Here is a 24,217-nt window from a genome sequence, read left to right as displayed (position 1 = left end):
CAACCCAATTTGTTTGTCCCCACCCCACGCTGAGCTCAGTGTCTGGAACAGAATAATAGCTTAACAAATACCATAATAATAATTATTCTTAATATTATTATCTCCTGCCCAGCTCTAGCTTACATTTCTAGGGCTTGAGCCCGTTGCTCGCAATTGCATGAAGTGACTTGCCCAAGGTCACCCAGGTGACAAGCGGTGGAGCGGGTTCGAACCCCTGACGTCTGACTCGAATGCCCGGGCTCTTGCCACTGAACCACACTGCTTCTCTATACTGTACTATACTATAGTGTAATATACTATACACTGTCTTATTCCCAAGCACTTAGTACAGTGCTCTACACACAGTAAGCACTCAATAAATACGACGCCATCATCATGATCATCTGATGATGATTTTGAGGGGTATTTACTACATGCCAGGCGCTGTAGGGGGTAGATAGGCTAGGATAGGTAGATACCTGTATATATGTATATATGTTTGTACATATTTATTACTCTTTATTTTACTTGTACATATTTATTCTATTTATTTTATTTGGTTTATAAATATTTGTTTTGTTGCCTGTCTCCCCCTTCTAGACTGTGAGCCCGCTGTTGAGTAGGGACCGTCTCTATATGTTGCTAACTGGTACTTCCCAAGCGCTTAGTACAGTGCTCTGCACACAGTAAGCGCTCAATAAATACGATTGAATGAATGAATGAATGAACTGCCAGCGGTTGCACTGCCATCTCGTGGCCTCCATGCTGCATGACAGAGAAGCCCAGTTTTCTCTCATTTCTTATTTCTATTCATTCATTCATTCATTCAATCGTATTTATTCATTCATTCAACCGCATTTATTCATTCATTCAATCGTATTTATTGAGGGCTTACTGTGTGCTGAGCACTGTACTAGGCGCTTGGGAAGTACACGTTGGCAACATATAGAGACGGTCCCTACGCAACAGCGGGCTCACAGTCTAGAAGGGGAAGAGAGACAACAAAACAAAACATATTAACAAAACAATAAATATGTACAAGTAAAATAAATAGAGTAATAAATACGTACAAACATATATACATATATACAGGTGCTGTGGGGAGGGGAAGGAGGTAAGGCGGGGGGGATGGGGAGGGGGAGGAGGGGGAGAGGAATGTATTGAGTGGTTACTGTGGGCAGAGCACTGTACTAAGCGCTTGGGAAGTACAAGTTGGCAACATATAGAGACGATCCCTATCCAACAACGGGCTCACGGTCTAGAAACGGGCTCACAGTCAATCACATTTATTGAGCACTTACTGTATGCAGAGCACTATACAATAAACAGAGTCCCTGCTCACAAGAGCTTACAGTCTACAGGGGGAGATAGACACTAACATAAATGAATTACAGACATGGACATAAGTTCTGTGGAGCTGGGAGAGGGGGTGAATAAAGGGAGCAAGTCAGGGGGATGCAGAAGGGAGTGGGAGACGAAGAAAGGAGGGCTTAGTCAGGGAAAGCCTCTTGGAGGAGATGGGCCTTCGAAAAGGCTTTGAACAGCGGGAGGGAGGGGCAATTGTCGGCTTTGCGGAGGGAGGGCATTACAGATCCGAGGCAGTACGTGGGCAAGGTGTCGGCGGCAAGACGGGCAAGATTGAGGCGCAGTGAGATTAGCGCTAGAGGAAAGAAGAGTGCGGGCTGGGGTGGAGAAGGAGAGAAGTGAGGTGTGGCAGGAGGGGGCAAGGTGATGGACTGCTTTAAAGTCAATGGTGAGGAGTTTTTATTTGATGCAGAGGTGGATGGGCAACTAAGAGAGTTTTTTGAGGAGGGGTGTGACATGTCTGAGGCACAGAGAGAAGTTTTCCCCGCCATTCATAAGAAAAAGGGAAGGTAATGCTCATCAAACAATGAATCAAAGGCCCAAAAGGGGTGGCTTGGAATGTCTTTCCTATTACTCAACCCTTCATTGGGGCGGTTCTTGGCTACGCTCCATGGTTAGGCTTTCTATGACAATAAAGTCTGTCTCTTTCTCAGGGTTAGATTACTCCTTTCTCCTCCTGCGGGAATCTAATTCAGGGCATACTGATGATTTATGGCTCATCTGAGGGAAGACTGTTGTAAGAAGCCACACAAGAGGGGGAAGCAGCATGGCCTAGTGAAAAAAGCACGGGCCTGGGAGTCACAAGGTTTGCTGCCATTTGTCTGCTGCATAGGGATAGGGCACGGGCCTGGGAGTCACAAGGTTTGCTGCCATTTGCCTGCTGCATGACCTTGGGCGAGTCACTTAACTCCTCTGTGCCTCAGTTCCCTCATCTGCAAAATGGGGATGGAGACTGTGAGCCCCACGTGGGATAGGGAGAGGGTCCAACCCAATTTGCTGGTTTGCACCCCAGCTCTTAGAATGGTGCCTGACACGTGGTAAGTGCTTAGCAAACAAATAATAATGTTCAACAATAAGTTCAACAATGAACTTGGCTGTGTACCTCTAAGCACCCTGTTACTCCCCCCAGCTCCACAATATGGGAAGCAGTATAGCCTGCTGGAAAGAAAACACAGGCCTGGGAGTCAGAAGGAACTGGGTTCTAATCCCGCCTCTGCTACCTGTCTGCTGTGTGACCTTGGGCAAATCACTTAATTTCTCTGGGCCTAAATTCCCTCATCTGTAAAACTGGGATTAAGACTGTAAACCCCCAAAGGGCATGGACTGTGTCCAATCTGATTAGCTTGTCACCCCATGGCTGCCCTAATGAAACCTCTAGACTGTAAGCTCATTGTGGGCAGGAAATGTGTCTGTTTATTGTTCCATTGTACTCTCCCAAGCGCATAGTGCAGTACTCTGCACAAAGTAAGCACCCAATGCAATTGAATGAACTAACCTCTTTGCGTGCACACAGCCTAAGTGCATTATAGACTTTTCTTATTTATTTAATCTATGCTATTCCTTTATCTGAATTTTCATAGTACACTTACCCTTTAGCTTAGATATCACCTAAGTGCACTACAAAACTTTGCTTATTTATCAGTTCGGTATTTGTTCCTTTGCACTTTCCGTCTAGCCTCTATAAACACGTGTGACACTTTTTACGATTTTAGCCTTTTATTTATCCAAGCCCCCACTCCCCATTGGATAGAGCATTTCCTCAGAGAAACTGAAGACCGATATTTGAATTCATTCATTCAATTGTATTTATTGAGCGCTTACTGTGTGCAGAGCACTGCACTAAGCGCTTGGGAAGTACAAGTTGGCAACATATAGAGACGGTCCCTACCCAACAGTGGGCTCGCAGTCTAGAAGAGTGCCCTCATAATAATAATGATGGCATTTGTTAAGCGCTTACTATGTGCAAAGCATTGTTCTAAGCGCTGGGGAGGCTACAAGTTGATCATTTTGTCCCACGTGGGGCTCACAGTTTTCATCCCCATTTTACAGATGAGATAACTAAGGCATGGAGAAGTTAAGTGACTTGCCCAAAGTCACACAGCTGACAATTGGCAGAGCCGGGATTTGAACCCATGACCTTTGACTCCCAAACCTGGGCTCTTTCCATTAAGCCATGCTGCTTCTCTGTTGGCTGTGTGACTTTGGGCAAGTCACTTAACTACTCTGGGCTTCGGTTTTTCCATCCCCTTCACCTAGCCGCTTTAAGCATCAAGAAGAAACGTGCTGAGCTTTTTGTCCACAGATACTTTTCCATCTGACTTGCCTGCAAGAATAGTGGCAGAAAAGCCCCAACAGGGGCCTATGGACTAATGCTGGGCCACTAATGCTCCTAAAGATGATTTCTTCCTTTGTCATTGGCAGGCATTGACTTAAAACGTTTGTCTGTGGGGTGTGATTAAACCAATCCAATAATCTGTTTTTAACGCCCAGCTCCTCCTCTAAACTCCTTGTGGGCAGGGGTCCCATCTACCAACTCTGTTAGAGTGTACCCTCCCGAGCGTTTTGTATGGGGCTCTCCACAAAGCAAGCGAGCGCTCAGTACATACCAGAGATCAATCGATAACCATCGATAGATAAGCAGTATGGCATAGGGATAGAGCACAGGTCTGGGAGTCAGAAGGTTTGCTGCCATTTGTCTGCTGCATAGGGATAGGGCACGAGCCTGGGAGTCTTTTAGACTGTGAGCCCACTGTTGGGTAGGGACTATCTCTATATGTTGCCAACTTGTACTTCCCAAGCGCTTAGTACAGTGCTCTGCACAGAGTAAGCGCTCAATAAATATGATTGATTGATTGATTGATTGCCTTTTGTCTGTTGCATAGGGATAGAGCACGGGCCTGGGAGTCAGAAGGTTTGCTGCCATTTGTCTGCTGCATAGGGATAGAGCACGGGCCTGTGAGTCAGAAGGTTTGGTGCTATTTGTCTGCTGCATAGGGATAGTTACATTAACGACAACCTCATTCGCACCTACTCAGCCTTTCTGTCCCGCCATCGACCCCCGGCCCACGTCCTCCCCCGGGCCTGGAATGCCCTCCCTCTGCCCATCCGCCAAGCTAGCTCTCTTCCTCCTTTCAAGGCCCTACTGAGAGCTCACCTCCTCCAGGAGGCCTGCCCAGACTGAGCCCCTTCCTTCCTCTCCTCCTCGTCCCCCTCTCCATCCCCCACATCCTACCTCCTTCCCTTCCCCACAGCACCTGTATATATGTATATATGTTTGTACATATTTATTACTCTATTTATTTTACTTGTACATATCTATTCTATTTATTTTATTTTGTTAGTATGTTTGGTTTTGTTCTCTGTCTCCCCCTTCTAGACTGTGAGCCCACTGTTGGCTAGGGACTGTCTCTATATGTTGCCAGCTTGTACTTCCCAAGCGCTTAGTACAGTGTTCTGCACACAGTGAGTGCTCAATAAATACGACTGATTGATTGATTGATAGGGCATGGGCCTGGGAGGCACAAGGTTTGCTGCCATTTGTCTGCTGCATAGGGTAAGGGCACGGGCCTGGGAGTCACAAGGTTTGCTGCCATTTGTCTGCTGCATGGGGACAGGGCACGGGCCTGGGAGTTACAAGGTTTGGTGCCATTTGTCTGCTGCATAGGGATAGAGCACAGGCCTGGGAGTCACAAGGTTTGTTGCTAGTTGTCTGCTGCATAGGGATAATTACATTAACGATAACCTCATTCGCACTACTCAGACTTCCTGTCCTGCCATCGACCCCCTGCCCACGTCCTTCACCGGAATTGGAATGCCCTCCCTGTGCCCATCTGCCAAGCTAGCTCTCTTCCTCCATTCAAGGCACTACTGAGAGCTCATCTCCTCCAGGAGGCCTGCCCAGACTGAGCCCCTTCCTTGCTCTCCCCCTCGTCCCCCTCTCCATCCCCCGCATCTTGCCTCCTTCCCTTCCCCACGGCACCTGTATATATGTATATATGTTTGTACATATTTCTTACTTTATTTATTTACTTATTTTACTTGTACATATCTATTCTATTTATTTTATTTTGTTAGTATTTTTGGTTTTGTTCTCTCTCTCCCCCTTCTAGACTGTAAGCCCACTGTTGGGTAGGGACAGTCCCTATATGTTGCCAGCTTGTACTTCCCAAGCGCTTAGTACAGTGCTCTGCACACAGTAAGCGCTCAATAAATACGATTGATTGATTGATTGATAGGGCACGGGCCTGGGAGTCAGAAGGTTTGCTGCCATTTGTCTGCTGCATAGGGTTAGGGCACGGGCCTGGGAGTCACAAGGCTTGCTGCCATTTGTCTGCTGCATGGGGATAGGGCACGGGCCTGGGAGTCAGAACGTTTGCTGCCACTTGTCTGCTGCATAGGGATAGGGCACGGGCCTGGGAGTCACAAGGTTTGTTGCTAGTTGTCTGCAGCATAGGGATAATTACATTAACGACAACCTCATTCGCACTACTCAGACTTCCTGTCCCGCCATCGACCCCCTGCCCACGTCCTTCACCGGACCTGGAATGCCCTCCCTCTGCCCATCCGCCAAGCTAGCTCTCTTCCTTCCTTCAAGGCCCTACTGAGAGCTCACCTCCTCCAGGAGGCCTGCCAAGACTGAGCCCCTTCCTTGCTCTCCCCCTCGTCCCCCTCTCCATCCCCCGCATCTTACCTCCTTCCCTTCCCCACGGCACCTGTATATCAATCAATCAATCAATCAATCGTATTTATTGAGCGCTTACTATGTGCAGAGCACTGTACTAAGCGCTTGGGAAGTACAAATTGGCATCACATAGAGACAGTCCCGACCCGATAGTGGGCTCACAGTCTAAAAGGGGGAGACAGAGAACAGAACCAAACATACCAACAAAATAAAATAAGTAGGATAGAAATGTACAAGTAAAATAAATAAATAAATAAACAGAGTAATAAATATGTACAACCATATATACATATATACAGGTGCTGTGGGGAAGGGAAGGAGGTAAGACGGGGATGGAGAGGGGGACGAGGGGGAGAGGAAAGAAGGGGCTCAGTCTGGGAAGGCCTCCTGGAGGAGGTGAGCTCTCAGCAGGGCCTTGAAGGGAGGAAGAGAGCTAGCTTGGCGGATGGGCAGAGGGAGGGCATTCCAGGCCCGGGGGATGACGTGGGCCGGGGGTCAATGGCGGGACAGGCGAGAGCGAGGTACAGTGAGGAGATTAGTGGTGGAGGAGCGGAGGGTGCGGGCTGGGCAGTAGAAGGAGAGAAGGGAGGTGAGGTAGGAGGGGGCGAGGTGATGGAGAGCCTTGAAGCCCAGGGTGAGGAGTTTCTGCCTGATGCGCAGATTGATCGGTAGCCATTGGAGGTTTTTGAGGAGGGGAGTGATATGTCCAGAGCGTTTCTGGACAAAGATAATCCGGGCATGTATATATGTTTGTACATACTTATTACTTTATTTATTTACTTATTTTACTTGTACATTTCTATTCTATTTATTTTATTTTGTTAGTATTTTTGGTTTTGTTCTCTCTCTCCCCCTTCTAGACTGTAAGCCCACTGTTGGGTAGCGACAGTCCCTATATGTTGCCAGCTTGTACTTCCCAAGCGCTTAGTACAGTGCTCTGCACACAGTAAGCGCTCAATAAATACGATTGATTGATTGATTGATAGGGCACGGGCCTGGGAGTCAGAAGGTTTGCTGCCATTTGTCTGCTGCATAGGCATAGGGCACGGGCCTGGGAGTCTTTTAGACTGTGAGCCCACTGTTGGGTAGGGACTACATATGTTGCCAACTTGTACTTCCCAAGCACTTAGTACAGTGCTCTGCACACAGTAAGCGCTCAATAAATACGACTGATTGATTGACTGATTGATTGATTGCCATTTGTCTGCTGCATAGGGATAAGGCACGGCCCTGGGAGTCAGAAGGTTTGCTGCCATTTGGCTGCTGCACAGGGATAGTTACATTAAGGACAACCTCATTCGCACCTACTCAGCCTTCCTGCCCCGCCACAGACCCCCGGCCCACGTCCTCACCCGGGCCTGGAATGCCCTCCCTCTGCCCATCCGCCAAGCTAGCTCTCTTCCTCCATTCAAGGCACTACTGAGAGCTCATCTCCTCCAGGAGGCCTGCCCAGACTGAGCCCCTTCCTTCCTCTCCCCCTCATCCACCTCTCCATCCCCCACATCTTGCCTCCTTCCCTTCCCCACGGCACCTGTATATATGTATATATGTTTGTACATATTTATTACTCTATTTATTTATTGATTTTACTTGTACCTATCTATTTATTTTATTTTGTTAGTATGTTTGGTTTTGTTCTCTGTCTCCACCTCCTAGACTGTGAGCCCACTGTTGGGTAGGGACTGTCTCTATATGTTGCCAGCTTGTACTTCTGAAGCACCTAGTACAGTGCTCTGCACATAGTAAGCGCTCAATAAATACGATTGATTGATTGATTGATAGGGTACGGGCCTGGGAGTCAGAAGGTTTGCTGCCATTTGTCTGCTGCATAGGGATAGGGCACGGGCCTGGGAGTCAGAAGGTTTGCTGTCATTTGTCTGCTGCACAGGGTTAGGGCACGGGCCTGGGAGTCAGAAGGTTTGCTGTCATTTGTCTGCTGCATAGGGATAGGGCACGGGCCTGGGAGTCTTTTAGACTGTGAGCACACTGTTGGGTAGGGACTATCTCTATATGTTGCCAACTTTTACTTCCCAAGCACTTAGTACAGTGCTCTGCACACAGTAAGCGCTCAATAAATACGATTGATTGATTGGTTGATTGATTGCCATTTGTCTGCTGCGTAGGGATAGGGCACGGGCCTGGGAGTCACAAGGTTTGCTGTCATTTGTCTGCTGCACGGGGACAGGGAACAGGACTGGGAGTCAGAAGGTTTGCTGCCATTTGTCTGCTGCATACGGACAGAGCACGGGCCTGGGAGTCACAAGGTTTGCTGCCATTTGTCTGCTGCATAGGGATAGTTACATTAACAACAACCTCATTCGCACTACTCAGCCTTCCTGTCCCGCCATCGACCCCCGGCCCACGTCCTCCCCCGGGCCTGGAATACCTTCCCTCTGCCCATCCGTCAAGCTAGCTCTCTTCCTTCCTTCAAGGCCCTACTGAGAGCTCACCTCCTCCAGGAGGCCTGCCCAGACTGAGCCCCTTCCTTCCTCTCCCCCTCGTCCACCTCTCCATCCCCCACATCTTAAATCCTTCCCTTCCCCATGGCACCTGTATATATGTATATATGTTTGTACATATTTATTACTCTATTTATTCATTTTACTTGTACCTATCTATTCTATTTATTTTATTTTGTTAGTATGTTTGGTTTTGTTCTCTGTCTCCCCCTTCTAGACTCTGAGCACACTGTTGGGTAGGGACTGTCTCTATATTTTGCCCGCTTGTACTTCCCAAGCGCTTAGTACAGTGCTCTGCATACAGTAAGCGCTCAATAAATACGAGTGATTGATTGATTGATAGGGCACGGGCCTGGGAGTCAGAAGGTTTGCTGCCATTTGTCTGCTGCACAGGGATAGAGCACGGGCCTGGGAGTCACAAGGTTTACTGCCATTTGTCTGCTGCATGGGGATAGGGCACGGGCCTGGGAGTCGGAACGTTTGCTGCCACTTGTCTGCTGCATTGGGATAGGGCACGGGCTTGGGAGTCTTTTAGACTGTGAGCCCACTGTTGGGTAGGGACTATCTCTATATGTTGCCAACTTGTACTTCCCAAGCGCTTAGTACAGTGCTCTGCACACAGTAAGCGCTCAACAAATACAATTGATTGATTGATTGATTGATAGGGCACGGGCCTGGGAGTCAGAAGGTTTGCTGCCATTTGTCTGCTGCATAGGGATAGAGCACTGGCCTGGGAGTCACAACATTTGCTGCCATTTGTCTGCTGCATAGGGATAGAGCACTGGCCTGGGAGTCACAACATTTGCTGCCATTTGTCTGCTGCATAGCGATAGAGCACGGGCCTGGGAGTCAAAAGGTTTGCTGCCATTTCTCTGCTGCATAGGGATAGAGCACGGGCCCGGGAGTTAGAAGGTTTGCTGCCATTTGTCTGCTGCATAGGGATAGTTACATTAAGGACAACCCCATTCGCACCTACTCAGCCTTCCTGTCCTGCCATAGATCCCTGGCCCACGTCCTCCCCCGGGCCCGGAATGCCCTCCTTCTGCCCATCCGCCAAGCTAGCTCTCTTCCTCCATTCAAGGCCCTACTGAGAGCTCATCTCCTCCAGGAGGCCTGCCCAGACTGAGCCCCTTCCTTCCTCTCCCCCTCGTCCCCCTCTCCATCCCTCGCATCTTACCTCCTTCCCTTCCCCACAGCACCTGTATATATGTATATATGTTTGTACATATTTATTACTCTATTTATTTATTCATTTTACTTGTACCTATCTATTCTATTTATTTTATTTTGTTAGTATGTTTGGTTTTGTTCTCTGTCTCCCCCTTCTAGACTCTGAGCACACTGTTGGGTAGGGACTGTCTCTATATTTTGCCCGCTTGTACTTCCCAAGCGCTTAGTACAGTGCTCTGCACACAGTAAGCGCTCAATAAATACGAGTGATTGATTGATTGATAGGGCACGGGCCTGGGAGTCAGAAGGTTTGCTGCCATTTGTCTGCTGCACAGGGATAGAGCACGGGCCTGGGAGTCACAAGGTTTACTGCCATTTGTCTGCTGCATGGGGATAGGGCATGGGCCTGGGAGTCGGAACGTTTGCTGCCACTTGTCTGCTGCATTGGGATAGGGCACGGGCTTGGGAGTCTTTTAGACTGTGAGCCCACTGTTGGGTAGGGACTATCTCTATATGTTGCCAACTTGTACTTCCCAAGCGTTTAGTACAGTGCTCTGCACACAGTAAGCGCTCAATAAATACAATTGATTGATTGATTGATTGATAGGGCACGGGCCTGGGAGTCAGAAGGTTTGCTGCCATTTGTCTGCTGCATAGGGATAGAGCACTGGCCTGGGAGTCACAACATTTGCTGCCATTTGTCTGCTGCATAGGGATAGAGCACTGGCCTGGGAGTCACAACATTTGCTGCCATTTGTCTGCTGCATAGCGATAGAGCACGGGCCTGGGAGTCAAAAGGTTTGCTGCCATTTCTCTGCTGCATAGGGATAGAGCACGGGCCCGGGAGTTAGAAGGTTTGCTGCCATTTGTCTGCTGCATAGGGATAGTTACATTAAGGACAACCCCATTCGCACCTACTCAGCCTTCCTGTCCTGCCATAGATCCCTGGCCCACGTCCTCCCCCGGGCCCGGAATGCCCTCCTTCTGCCCATCCGCCAAGCTAGCTCTCTTCCTCCATTCAAGGCCCTACTGAGAGCTCATCTCCTCCAGGAGGCCTGCCCAGACTGAGCCCCTTCCTTCCTCTCCCCCTCGTCCCCCTCTCCATCCCTCGCATCTTACCTCCTTCCCTTCCCCACAGCACCTGTATATATGTATATATGTTTGTACATATTTATTACTCTATTTATTTATTCATTTTACTTGTACCTATCTATTCTATTTATTTTATTTTGTTAGTATGTTTGGTTTTGTTCTCTGTCTCCCCCTTCTAGACTCTGAGCACACTGTTGGGTAGGGACTGTCTCTATATTTTGCCCGCTTGTACTTCCCAAGCACTTAGTACAGTGCTCTGCACACAGTAAGCGCTCAATAAACACGAATGATTGATTGATTGATAGGGCATGGGCCTGGGAGTCAGAAGGTTTGCTGCCATTTGTCTGCTGCACAGGGATAGAGCACGGGCCTGGGAGTCACAAGGTTTACTGCCATTTGTCTGCTGCATGGGGATAGGGCATGGGCCTGGGAGTCAGAACGTTTGCTGCCACTTGTCTGCTGCATTGGGATAGGGCACGGGCTTGGGAGTCTTTTAGACTGTGAGCCCACTGTTGGGTAGGGACTATCTCTATATGTTGCCAACTTGTACTTCCCAAGCGTTTAGTACAGTGCTCTGCACACAGTAAGCGCTCAATAAATACAATTGATTGATTGATTGATTGATAGGGCACGGGCCTGGGAGTCAGAAGGTTTGCTGCCATTTGTCTGCTGCATAGGGATAGAGCACTGGCCTGGGAGTCACAACATTTGCTGCCATTTGTCTGCTGCATAGGGATAGAGCACTGGCCTGGGAGTCACAACATTTGCTGCCATTTGTCTGCTGCATAGCGATAGAGCACGGGCCTGGGAGTCAAAAGGTTTGCTGCCATTTCTCTGCTGCATAGGGATAGAGCATGGGCCCGGGAGTTAGAAGGTTTGCTGCCATTTGTCTGCTGCATAGGGATAGTTACATTAAGGACAACTTCATTCGCACCTACTCAGCCTTCCTGTCCTGCCATAGATCCCTGGCCCACGTCCTCCCCCGGGCCCGGAATGCCCTCCCTCTGCCCATCCGCCAAGCTAGCTCTCTTCCTCCATTCAAGGCCCTACTGAGAGCTCATCTCCTCCAGGAGGCCTGCCCAGACTGAGCCCCTTCCTTCCTCTCCCCCTCGTCTCCCTCTCCATCCCCCGCATCTTACCTCCTTCCCTTCCCCAGGGCACCTGTATATATGTATATATGTTTGAACATATTTATTACTCTATTCATTTATTTATTTTACTTGTACCTATCTATTCTATTTATTTTATTTTGTTAGTATGTTTGGTTTTGTTCTCTGTCTCCACCTCCTAAACTGTGAGCCCACTGTTGAGTAGGGACTGTCTCTATATGTTGCCAGCTTGTACTTCCCAAGCCCTTAGTACAGTGCTCTGCACACAGTAAGTGCTCAATAAATACGATTGATTGATTGATTGATAGGGCACGGGCCTGGGAGTCAGAAGGTTTGCTGCCATTTGTCTGCTGCATAGGGATAGGGCACGGGCCTGGGAGTCACAAGGTTTGCTGCCATTTGTCTGCTGCATAGGGATAGGGCACGGGCCTGGGAGTCTTTTAGACTGTCAGCCCACTGTTGGGTAGGGACTATCTCTATATGTTGCCAACTTGTACTTCCCAAGCACTTAGTACAGTGCTCTGCCCTCAGTAAGCACTCAATAAATACAATTGATTGATTGATTGATTGATTGATTGCCATTTGTCTGCTGCATAGGGATAGGGCACGGGCCTGGGAGTCACAAGGTTTGCTGCCATTTGTCTGCTGCATGGGGAAAGGGCACAGGCCTGGGAGTCAGAAGGTTTGCTGCCATTTGTCTGCTGCATAGGGTTAGGGCACGGGCCTGGGAGTCAGAAGGTTTGCTGCCATTTGTCTGCTGCATAGGGTTAGGGCACGGGCCTGGGAATCTTTTAGACTGTGAGCACACTGTTGGGTAGGGACTATCTCTATATATTGCCAACTTGTACTTCCCAAGCACTTACTACAGTGCTCTGCACACAGTAAGTGCTCAATAAATACGATTGATTGATTGATTGCCATTTGTCTGCTGCATAGGGATACGGCACGGGCCTGGGAGTCACAAGGTTTGCTGCCATTTGTCTGCTGCATAGGGATACGGCACGGACCTGGGAGTCTGAAGGTTTGCTGCCATTTGTCTGCTGCATTGGTATAGAGCATGGGCCTGGGAGTCACAAGGTTTGCTGCCATTTGTCTGCTGCATAGGGATAGTTACATTAAGGACAACCTCATTCGCACTACTCAGCCTTCCTCTCCCGCCATCGATCCCCGGCCCACGTCCTCCCCCGGGGCCTGGAATGCCCTCCCTCTGCCCATTCGCCAAGCTAGCTCTCTTCCTCCATTCAAGGCCCTACTGAGAGCTCATCTCCTCCAGGAGGCCTGCCCAGACTGAGCCCCTTCCTTCCTCTCCCCCTCGCCCCCCTCTCCATCCCTCGCATCTTACCTCCTTCCCTTCCCCACAGCACCTGTATATATGTATATATGTTTGTACATTTTTATTACTCTATTTATTTATTTATTTTACTTGTACCTATCTATTCTATTTATTTTATTTTGTTAGTATGTTTGGTTTTGTTCTCTGTCTCCCCCTTCTAGACTGTGAGCCCACTGTTGAGTAGGGACTGTCTCTATATGTTGCCAGCTTGTACTTCCCAAGCCCTTAGTACAGTGCTCTGCACACAGTGAGCGCTCAATAAATACGAGTGATTGATTTATTGATTGATTGATAGGGCAAGGGCCTGGGAGGCACAAGGTTTGCTGCCATTTGTCTGCTGCATAGGGATAGGGCACGGGCCTGGGAGTCACAAAGTTTGCTGCCATTTGTCTGCTGCATGGGGATAGGGCACGGGCCTGGGAGTCAGAAGGTTTGCTGCCACTTGTCTGCTGCATAGGGATAGGGCACGGGCCTGGGAGTCTTTTAGACTTTGAGCCCACTGTTGGGTAGGGACTATCTCTACATGTTGCCAACTTGTACTTCCCAAGCACTTAGTACAGTGCTCTGCACACAGTAAACGCTCAATAAATATGATTGATTGATTGACTGATTGATTGATTGCCATTTGTCTGCTGCACAGGGAAAGGGCATGGGCCTGGGAGTCACAAGGTGTGCTGCCATTTGTCTGCTGCACAGGGATAGGGTACGGGCCTGGGAGTCAGAAGGTTTGCTGCCATTTGTCTGCTGCATAGGGATAGGGCACGGGCCTGGGAGTCACAAGGTTTGCTGCCATTTGTCTGCTGCATAGGGATAGGGCACGGGCCTGGGAGTCACAAGGTTTGCTGCCATTTGTCTGCTGCATAGGGATACAGCACGGGCCTGGGAGTCACAAGGTTTGCTGCCATTTGTCTGCTGCATAGGGATAGTCACATTAACGACAACCTCATTCGCACTACTCAGCCTTCCTGTCCCGCCATCGACCCCCGGCCCACGTCCTCCCCCTGGCCTGGAATACCCTCCCTCTGCCCATCCGCCAAGCTAGCTCTCTTCCTTCCTTCAAGGCCCTACTGAGAGCTCACCTCCTCCAGGAGGCCTGCCCAGACTGAGCCCCTTCCTTCCTCTCCCCCTCGTCCACCTCTCCATCCCCCACATCTTAAATCCTTCCCTTCCCCACGGCACCTGTATATATGTATATATGTTTGTACATATTTATTACTCTATTTATTTATTCATTTTACTTGTACCTATCTATTCTATTTATTTTATTTTGTTAGTATGTTTGGTTTTGTTCTCTGTCTCCCCCTTCTAGACTCTGAGCACACTGTTGGGTAGGGACTGTCTCTATATTTTGCCCGCTTGTACTTCCCAAGCGCTTAGTACAGTGCTCTGCACACAGTAAGCGCTCAATAAATACGAATGACTGATTGATTGATAGGGCACGGGCCTGGGAGTCAGAAGGTTTGCTGCCATTTGTCTGCTGCACAGGGATAGAGCACGGGCCTGGGAGTCACAAGGTTTACTGCCATTTGTCTGCTGCATGGGGATAGGGCATGGGCCTGGGAGTCGGAACGTTTGCTGCCACTTGTCTGCTGCATTGGGATAGGGCACGGGCTTGGGAGTCTTTTAGACTGTGAGCCCACAGTTGGGTAGGGACTATCTCTATATGTTGCCAACTTGTACTTCCCAAGCGCTTAGTACAGTGCTCTGCACACAGTAAGCGCTCAATAAATACAATTGATTGATTGATTGATTGATAGGGCACGGGCCTGGGAGTCAGAAGGTTTGCTGCCATTTGTCTGCTGCATAGGGACAGAGCACTGGCCTGGGAGTCACAACATTTGCTGCCATTTGTCTGCTGCATAGGGATAGAGCACTGGCCTGGGAGTCACAACATTTGCTGCCATTTGTCTGCTGCATAGCGATAGAGCACGGGCCTGGGAGTCAAAAGGTTTGCTGCCATTTCTCTGCTGCATAGGGATAGAGCACGGGCCCGGGAGTTAGAAGGTTTGCTGCCATTTGTCTGCTGCATAGGGATAGTTACATTAAGGACAACCTCATTCGCACCTACTCAGCCTTCCTGTCCTGCCATAGATCCCTGGCCCACGTCCTCCCCCGGGCCCGGAATGCCCTCCCTCTGCCCATCCGCCAAGCTAGCTCTCTTCCTCCATTCAAGGCCCTACTGAGAGCTCATCTCCTCCAGGAGGCCTGCCCAGACTGAGCCCCTTCCTTCCTCTCCACCTCGTCTCCCTCTCCATCCCCCGCATCTTACCTCCTTCCCTTCCCCAGGGCACCTGTATATATGTATATATGTTTGTACATATTTATTACTCCATTTATTTATTTTACTTGTACCTATCTATTCTATTTATTTTATTTTGTTAGTATGTTTGGTTTTGTTCTCTGTCTCCACCTCCTAAACTGTGAGCCCACTGTTGAGTAGGGACTGTCTCTATATGTTGCCAGCTTGTACTTCCCAAGCCCTTAGTACAGTGCTCTGCACACAGTAAGTGCTCAATAAATGCGATTGATTGATTGATTGATTGATAGGGCACGGGCCTGGGAGTCAGAAGGTTTGCTGCCATTTGTCTGCTGCATAGGGATAGGGCACGGGCCTGGGAGTCACAAGGTTTGCTGCCATTGGTCTGCTGCATGGGGATAGAGCACGGGCCTGGGAGTCAGAAGGTTTGATGCCATTTGACTGCTGCATAGGGATAGGGCACGGGCCTGGGAGTCTTTTAGACTGTCAGCCCACTGTTGGGTAGGGACTATCTCTATATGTTGCCAACTTGTACTTCCCAAGCACTTAGTACAGTGCTCTGCACACAGTAAGCGCTCAATAAATACAATTGATTGATTGATTGATTGATTGATTGCCATTTGTCTGCTGCATAGGGATAGGGCACGGGCATGGGAGTCACAAGGTTTGCTGCCATTTGTCTGCTGCATGGGGAAAGGGCACAGGCCTGGGAGTCAGAAGGTTTGCTGCCATTTGTCTGCTGCATAGGGATAGGGCACGGGCCTGGGAGTCACAAGGTTTGCTGCCATTTGTCTGCTGCATAGGGATACAGCACGGGCCTGGGAGTCACAAGGTTTGCTGCCATTTGTCTGCTGCATAGGGATAGTTCCATTAACGACAACCTCATTCACACTACTCAGCCTTCCTGTCCTGCCAACAACCCCCGGCCCACGTCCTCCCCCGGGCCTGGAATGCCCTCCCTCTGCCCATCGGCCAAGCTAGCTCTCTTCCTCCCTTCAAGGCCCTACTGAGAGCTCACCTCCTCCAGGAGGCCTGCCCAGACTGAGCCCCTTCCTTCCTCTCCCCCTCGTCCACCTCTCCATCCCCCACATCTTACCTCCTTCCCTTCCCCACGGCACCTGTATATATGTATATATGTTTGTACATATTTATTACTCTATTCATTTATTCATTTTACTTGTACCTATCTATTCTATTTATTTTATTTTGTTAGTATGTTTGGTTTTGTTCTCTGTCTCCCCCTTCTAGACTGTGAGCCCACTGTTGGGTAGGGACTGTCTCTATATGTTGCCTGCTTGTATTTCCCAAGCACTTAGTACAGTGCTCTGCACACAGTAAGCGCTCAGTAAATACGATTGATTGATTGACTGATAGGGCATGGGCCTGGGAGTCTGAAGGTTTGCTGCCATTTGTCTGCTGCATAGGGATAGGGCACGGGCCTGGGAGTCACAAGGTTTGCTGCCATTTGTCTGCTGCATGGGGAAAGGGCACAGGCCTGGGAGTCAGAAGGTTTGCTGCCATTTGTCTGCTGCATAGGGTTAGGGCACGGGCCTGGGAGTCAGAAGGTTTGCTTCCATTTGTCTGCTGCATAGGGTTAGGGCACGGGCCTGGGAATCTTTTAGACTGTGAACACGCTGTTGGGTAGGGACTATATATGTTGCCAACTTGTACTTCCCAAGCACTTAGTACAGTGCTCTGCACACAGTAAGCGCTCAATAAATACAATTGATTGATTGATTGATTGCCATTTGTCTGCTGCATAGGGATAGGGCACGGGCCTGGGAGTCACAAGGTTTGCTGGCATTTGTCTGCTGCACGGGGATAGGGCACGGACCTGGGAGTCTGAAGGTTTGCTGCCATTTGTCTGCTGCACAGGGATACGGCACGGGCCTGGGAGTCTGAAGGTTTGCTGCCATTTGTCTGCTGCATAGGGATAGCGCACGGGCCTGGGAGTCACAAGGTTTGCTGCCATTTGTCTGCTGCATAGGGATAGTTACATTAACGACAACCCCATTCGCACTACTCAGCCTTCCTGTCCCGCCATCGATCCCTGGCCCACGTCCTCCCCCGGGCCTGGAATGCCCTCCCTCTGCCCATTCGCCAAGCTAGCTCTCTTCCTCCATTCAAGGCCCTACTGAGAGCTCATCTCTTCCAGGAGGCCTGCCCAGACTGAGCCCCTTCCTTCCTCTCCCCCTCGTCCCCCTCTCCGTCCCTCGCATCTTACCTCCTTCCCTTCCCCATAGCACCTGTATATATGTATATATGTTTGTACATTTTTATTACTCTTCATTTATTTTACTTGTACCTATATATTCTATTTATTTTATTTTGTTAGTATGTTTGGTTTTGTTCTCTGTCTCCCCCTTCTAGACTGTGAGCCCACTGTTGGGTAGGGACTGTCTCTATATGTTGCCCGCTTGTACTTCCCAAGCGCTTAGTACAGTGTTCTGCACACAGTGAGCGCTCAATAAATACGACTGATTGATTGATTGATAGGGCACGGGTCTGGGAGGCACAAGGTTTGCTGCCATTTGTCTGCTGCATAGGGTTAGGGCACAGGCCTGGGAGTCACAAGGTTTGCTGCCATTTGTCTGCTGCATGGGGATAGGGCACGGGCCTGGGAGTCTTTTAGACTTTGAGCCGACTGTTGGGTAGGGACTATCTCTACATGTTGCCAACTTGTACTTCCCAAGCACTTAGTACAGTGCTCTGCACACAGTAAACGCTCAATAAATACGATTGATTGATTGATTGATTGATTGCCATTTGTCTGCTGCATAGGGAAATGGCACGGGCCTGGGAGTCACAAGGTGTGCTGCCATTTGTCTGCTGCACAGGGATAGGGTACGGGCCTGGGAGTCAGAAGGTTTGCTGCCATTTGTCTGCTGCATAGGGATAGGGCACGGGCCTGGGAGTCACAAGGTTTGCTGCCATTTGTCTGCTGCATAGGGATAGGGCACAGGCCTGGGAGTCACAAGGTTTGCTGCCATTTGTCTGCTGCATAGGGATAGTTACATTAACGACAACCTCATTCGCACTACTCAGCCTTCCTGTCCCGACATCGACCCCCGGCCCACGTCCTCCCCGGGGCCTGGAATGCCCTCCCTCTGCCCATCCGCCAAGCTAGCTCTCTTCCTCCTTTCAAGGCCCTACTGAGAGCTCACCTCCTCCAGGAGGCCTGCCCAGACTGAGCCCCTTCCTTCCTCTCCCCCTCGTCCACCTCTCCATCCCCCACATCTTAAATCCTTCCCTTCCCCACGGCACCTGTATATATGTATATATGTTTGTACATATTTATTACTCTATTTATTCATTTTACTTGTACCTATCTATTCTATTTATTTTATTTTGTTAGTATGTTTGGTTTTGTTCTCTGTCTCCCCCTTCTAGACTGTGAGCCCACTGTTGGGTAGGGACTGTCTCAATATGTTGCCAGCTTGCACTTCCCAAGCGCTTAGTACAGTGCTCAGCACACAGTAAGTGCTCAATAAATACGACTGATTGATTGATTGATAGGGCACGGGCCTGGGAGTCAGAAGGTTTGCTGCCATTTGTCTGCTGCATAGGGACAGGGCACGGGCCTGGGAGTCAGAAGGTTTGCTGCCATTTGTCTGCTGCATGGGGTTAGGGCACGGGCCTGGGAGTCAGAAGGTTTGATGCCATTTGACTGCTGCATAGGGATAGGGCACGGGCCTGGGAGTCTTTTAGACTGTGAGCCCACTGTTGGGTGGGGAGTATCTCTATATTTTGCCAACTTGTACTTCCCAAGCGCTTAGTACAGTGCTGTGCACACAATCAAGCGCTCAATAAATACGATTGATTGATTGATTGATTGCCATTTGTCTGATGCACAGGGATAGGGCATGGGCCTGGGAGTCACAAGGTTTGCTGCCATTTGTCTGCTGTACAGGGATAGGGCACGGGCCTGCGAGTCACAAGGTTTGCTGCCATTTGTCTGCTGCATAGGGATAGAGCATGGGCTTGGGAGTCACAAGGTTTACTGCCATTTGTCTGCTGCATAGGGATAGTTACATTAAGGACAACCTCATTCGCACCTACTCAGCCTTCCTGTCCCGCCATCGACTCCTGGCCCACGTCCTTCCCTGGGCCTGGAATGCCCTCCCTCTGCCCATCCGCCAAGCTAGCTCTCTTCCTCCATTCAAGGCCCTACTGAGAGCTCATCTCCTCCAGGAGGCCTGCCCAGACTGAACACCTTTCTTCCTCTCCCCCTCATCCCCCTCTCCATCCCCCACATTTTACCTCCTTCCCTTCCCCACAGCACCTGTATATATGTATGTTTGTACATATTTATTACTCTATTTATTTATTTTACTTGTACCTATGCATTCTATTCATTTTATTTTGTTAGTATGTTTGGTTTTGTTCTCTGTCTCCCCCTTCTAGACTGTGAGCCCACTGTTGGGTAGGGACTGTCTCTATATGTTGCCAGCTTGTACTTCCCAAGCGCTTAGTACAGTGCTCTGCACACAGTAAGCACTCAATAAATACGATTGATTGATTGATAGGGCACAGGCCTGGGAGTCAGAAGGTTTGCTGCCATTTGTCTGCTGCATAGGGATAGAGCACGGGCCTGGGAGTCACAAGCTTTGCTGCCATTTGTCTGCTGCACAGGGTTAGGGCACGGGCCTGGGAGCCACAAGGTTTGCTGCCATTTGTCTGCTGCATAGGGTTAGGGCACGGGCCTGGGAGTCACAAGGCTTGCTGCCATTTGTCTGCTGCATGACCTTGGGTGAGCCACTTAACTCCTCTGTGCCTCAGTTCCCTCATCTGCAAAATGGGGATGGAGACTGTGAGCCCCACGTGGGATAGGGAGAGGGTCCAACCCAATTTGCTTGTTTCCACTCCAGCTCTTAGAACGGTGCCTGGCACGTGGTAAGTGCCTAGCAAACAAATAATAATAATAATAATAATAATAATGATAGCATTTATTAAGCGCTTACTATGTGCAAAGCACCGTTCTAAGGGCTGGGGAGGTTACAAGGTGACCAGGATGTCCCACGGGGGGCTCACAGTCTTCATCTCCATTCTACACTTCACTCTGCTGCCCGGATCATCTTTGTGCAGAAACGCTCTGGGCGTGTTACCCCCCTCCTCAAAAATCTCCAGTGGCTACCAATCAAACTGCGCATCAGGCAGAAACTCCTCAGCCTCGGCTTCAAGGCTGTCCATCACCTCGCCCCCTCCTACCTCACCTCCCTTCTGTCCTTCTCCAGCCCAGCCCGCACCCCCCGCTCCTCTGCCGCTAATCTCCTCACCATGCCTCGTTCTCTCCTGTCCCGCCATCGACCCCCAGCCCACGTCCTCCCCCTGGCCTGGAATGCCCTCCCTCCGCACATCCGCCAAGCTAGCTCTCTTCCTCCCTTCAAGACCCTACCGAGAGCTCACCTCCTCCAGGAGGTCTTCCCAGACTGAGCCCCCTTCTTCCTCTCCTCCTCCCCATCCCCTCCGCCCTACCTCCTTCCCCTCCCCACAGCACTTGTATATATATTTGTACAGATTTATTACTCTATTTATTTTACTTGTACATATTTACTATTCTATTTATTTCGTTAATGATGTGCACATAGCTTTAATTCTATTTGTTCTGACAATTTTGACACCTGTCTACATGTTCTGTTTTGTTGTCTGTCTCCCCCTTCTAGACTGTGAGCCCGTTGTTGGGTAGGGACCGTCTCTCTATGTTGCCGACTTGTACTTCCCAAGCGCTTAGTACAGTGCTCTGCCCACTATAAGCGCTCAATAAATATGATTAAATGAATGAATGAAAGTGGCGGAGCCGGGATTAGAATCCACGACCTTCTGATTTCCAGGCCCCTGTTCTATCCACTACATCAAATGTCTCCTGAGAAAGAGAAGAGGGCCTCCCTCCCTCCAGACTTCATCTTATGGCATAGTGGATACAGCATGGGCCTGAGAGTCAGAAGGTCATGGGTTCTTATCTCAACTCCACCACTTGTCAGCTGTGTGAGCTTGAGCAAGTCACTTCACTACTCTGGGCCTCAGTTTCCTCATCTGTAAAGCAGAGATTGAGACTGTGAGTCCCACGTGGGACAGGGACTGTGTCTAACCTGATTTGCTTGTACCCACCCCAGTGCTTAGTACTGTGCCCGACACGTAGTAAGCTCTTCACGCATACCACAATTATTATTTTATGTGTGTCTTGTTCCACCCAACAGAATTCAATTTTTCAGCTTGTTTTCTCCCTCCACGTGTTAGAGGAATACTTGGGAAGGGTTCCCAAGGGAAGATCCCATTGTCTTCCCAACCTCACCCCCTCCCTCCATCATGACCTCATTTCAAGCGTGTTTCGTTCCACCCTCCAGAATTCAATTTTTCAGCTCGAACAAACCCTGCCCTCCCTGGCAGCACTCCCAACTCCGACTGCAACTTTCAAATCTCAGGGGTGGCAGCAGCTGGCCCCTCCGCCAGCCTCGCTGAAACCCAAGAAGAGTTTGGCTTCTGCCAATCCCTCTCTTCCCCTGCCTCCCCAGCCCTGCTTCCACCGCTTCTGGCAAATACCAACCATAAAGCTCCAAACTTGTGGGAAGGAACTTTTCTCCAGGCTCCCTTACCCCAGGCCAACACCCCCAACCTACGAAGGTTTCGCAGTCTTGGGGGTCAGTGATGGGAAACTGGAAGTCGAAACCCAGAGATAAGCCGCCGGAGGTGGTTAGAGAGCAGGGTGTCTGGCAGTAAACAGAGGTGGAAAATAGTTCTAAAGGTGTCTATTGTGCCCCGGTGTAGAGCGACCAGAAATCCCAGCTTCCCGAGACGATTCCAAATAAAGGAAGAGAAAGCTGCCGATTCAAAGTGGAGGAAGAAAAGGTTGGAAGACCTTTGGGAAAAAGGAGAGAGGAGCAGAGACAGACATTCCGTTACCCTGCAGCTGCTGTCCCTGGATCATGAGTGAAGACAGTCCTGGGAAATGTGGAAGGGGTGAAGCAGCCCCGTGAAATGCACTGGAGCTCAGCAGACATTAATTTCAGCAGCTCCCCGTCATCAGATCTAAGACCCTCTCAGATCTCTCAGACTCTGTCAGATCTCTCTCAGACCCTCTGTGAGACTCTCAGCTCACCTCTTCATATGCACCTGGGAGGGGACGATTACAGAGCCTCCTGTCCTAAATGACGGACAGGCCTCTGTCCGGTCACGAAGACCTCGGGTCTGAGAATTGGCGAGAAGGTGCTGGTGGTTGGCACGGAGCCACTCTTGCTCTCTCAATCCTGTCCATCGTGTTCCCGCTGGGGTGGAGGGGGCAACAAGGGAGTTGGTGGACAAGGGCGCAAGTGTGTCATTCTGCCTCAAGAGGCAGAATGGCCTAGTGGATGAATCACAGGCCTAGGAGTCAGAAGGATCTGGGTTCTAATTCCAGCTCCACCACTTGTGTGCTGGGTATGACCTTGGGCAAGGCGCAACTTCTCTGAACCTCAGTTCCCTCATTTGTAAAATGGGGATGATGACTGTGAGCCCCAGGTAGGACGGACTGTGTACAACCTGCTTAGTTTTTACCTACCCCAGCACTTAGTACAGTGCCTGGCACATTGGAAGCACTTAAATACCATTTTATTTTAAAAAGTGCCCGTGACACTTTTAGGCACAAAACTTGCTGGTGGCCAAAGTGTCCCCAGCATTGTGCCAATACGTTTGGCTGGAGTTCCTCAAAGCCTCTTCAGCAAAGAGGAGGAGGAGGAGGAGGAAAAGTAGGAGAAGGGAGAGGAAAAAGAGGAGGGAGGGAGAGGAGGAGGAGGAGGAGACGGGGAGACTCCCTAACCTCTTCCTTTTCCTTCCTCCTTCTCCTCCTCTTTGGTGAGCATCTGCCATTGCTACCCCTATCACTGAGCCTATTACTCCTGGTCCTTCTTTGGGCGATTCATGGGAGTTTACAGTAAGGCAGAAACAAGTCACCAGATCCCCTCTGACCCCCAGCAAGGACCAGTTGGCAGATGGCCACCCAGCACTGGTTCCCTCCAACTTGGAACCTGGCTCCACCACTTGTCTGCTGTGTGACCTTGGGCAAGCCACTAAACTTCTCTGTGCTTCAGTTCCCTCATCGGTAAAATGGGGATTAAGACTGTGAGCACTCTGTGGGAAAGCTATCAAGCAAAAACTCCTCAATGTTGGCTTCAAAGCTGTCCATCACCGTGCCCCCCTCCGACCTCACCTCCCTTCTCTCCTCCATCGCAGCCCACACACTCCGCTCCTCTGGTGCTGCTAACGTCCTCACTGGGCCTCGTTCTTGCCTGACCTGCCGTCAACCCCTGGCCCACGTCCTTCCTCTGGCCTGGAATGCCCTCCTTCCTCACATCCACCAAACTAGCAAACTTCCCCCCCTTCAAAGCCCTACTGAAGCTCGCCTCCTCCAGGAGACCTTCCCAGGCTAAAACCCCCTTTTCCGCTGCTCCTCCTCCCCTCCCCATCAGCCTGACTTGCTCCCTTGGCTCTACTCCCTTCCCCGCCCCACAGCACTTGTGTATACGTGTACAAAATTATTATTCTATTTATTTTATTACTGATGTGTTTATATCTATAATTCTATTTATATATATTGACACTATTGATGCCTGTTTACTCCTTTTGATGTCTGTCTCCTCCCTTCTAGACCGTGAGCCCATTGATGGGTAGGGATTATCTCTATTTGTTGCTGAATTGTACTTCCCAAGCACTTAGTACAGTGCTCTGCCCATAGTAAACGCTCAATAAATACGATTGAATGAATGAATGACAGGGATTGGGTCCAACCTGAAGAACCTG

Source organism: Tachyglossus aculeatus, chromosome 21, assembly GCF_015852505.1.
Source record: "Tachyglossus aculeatus isolate mTacAcu1 chromosome 21, mTacAcu1.pri, whole genome shotgun sequence".
NCBI classification, from domain to species: domain Eukaryota; kingdom Metazoa; phylum Chordata; class Mammalia; order Monotremata; family Tachyglossidae; genus Tachyglossus; species Tachyglossus aculeatus.
Note: the sequence above shows the minus strand (reverse complement) of the source record.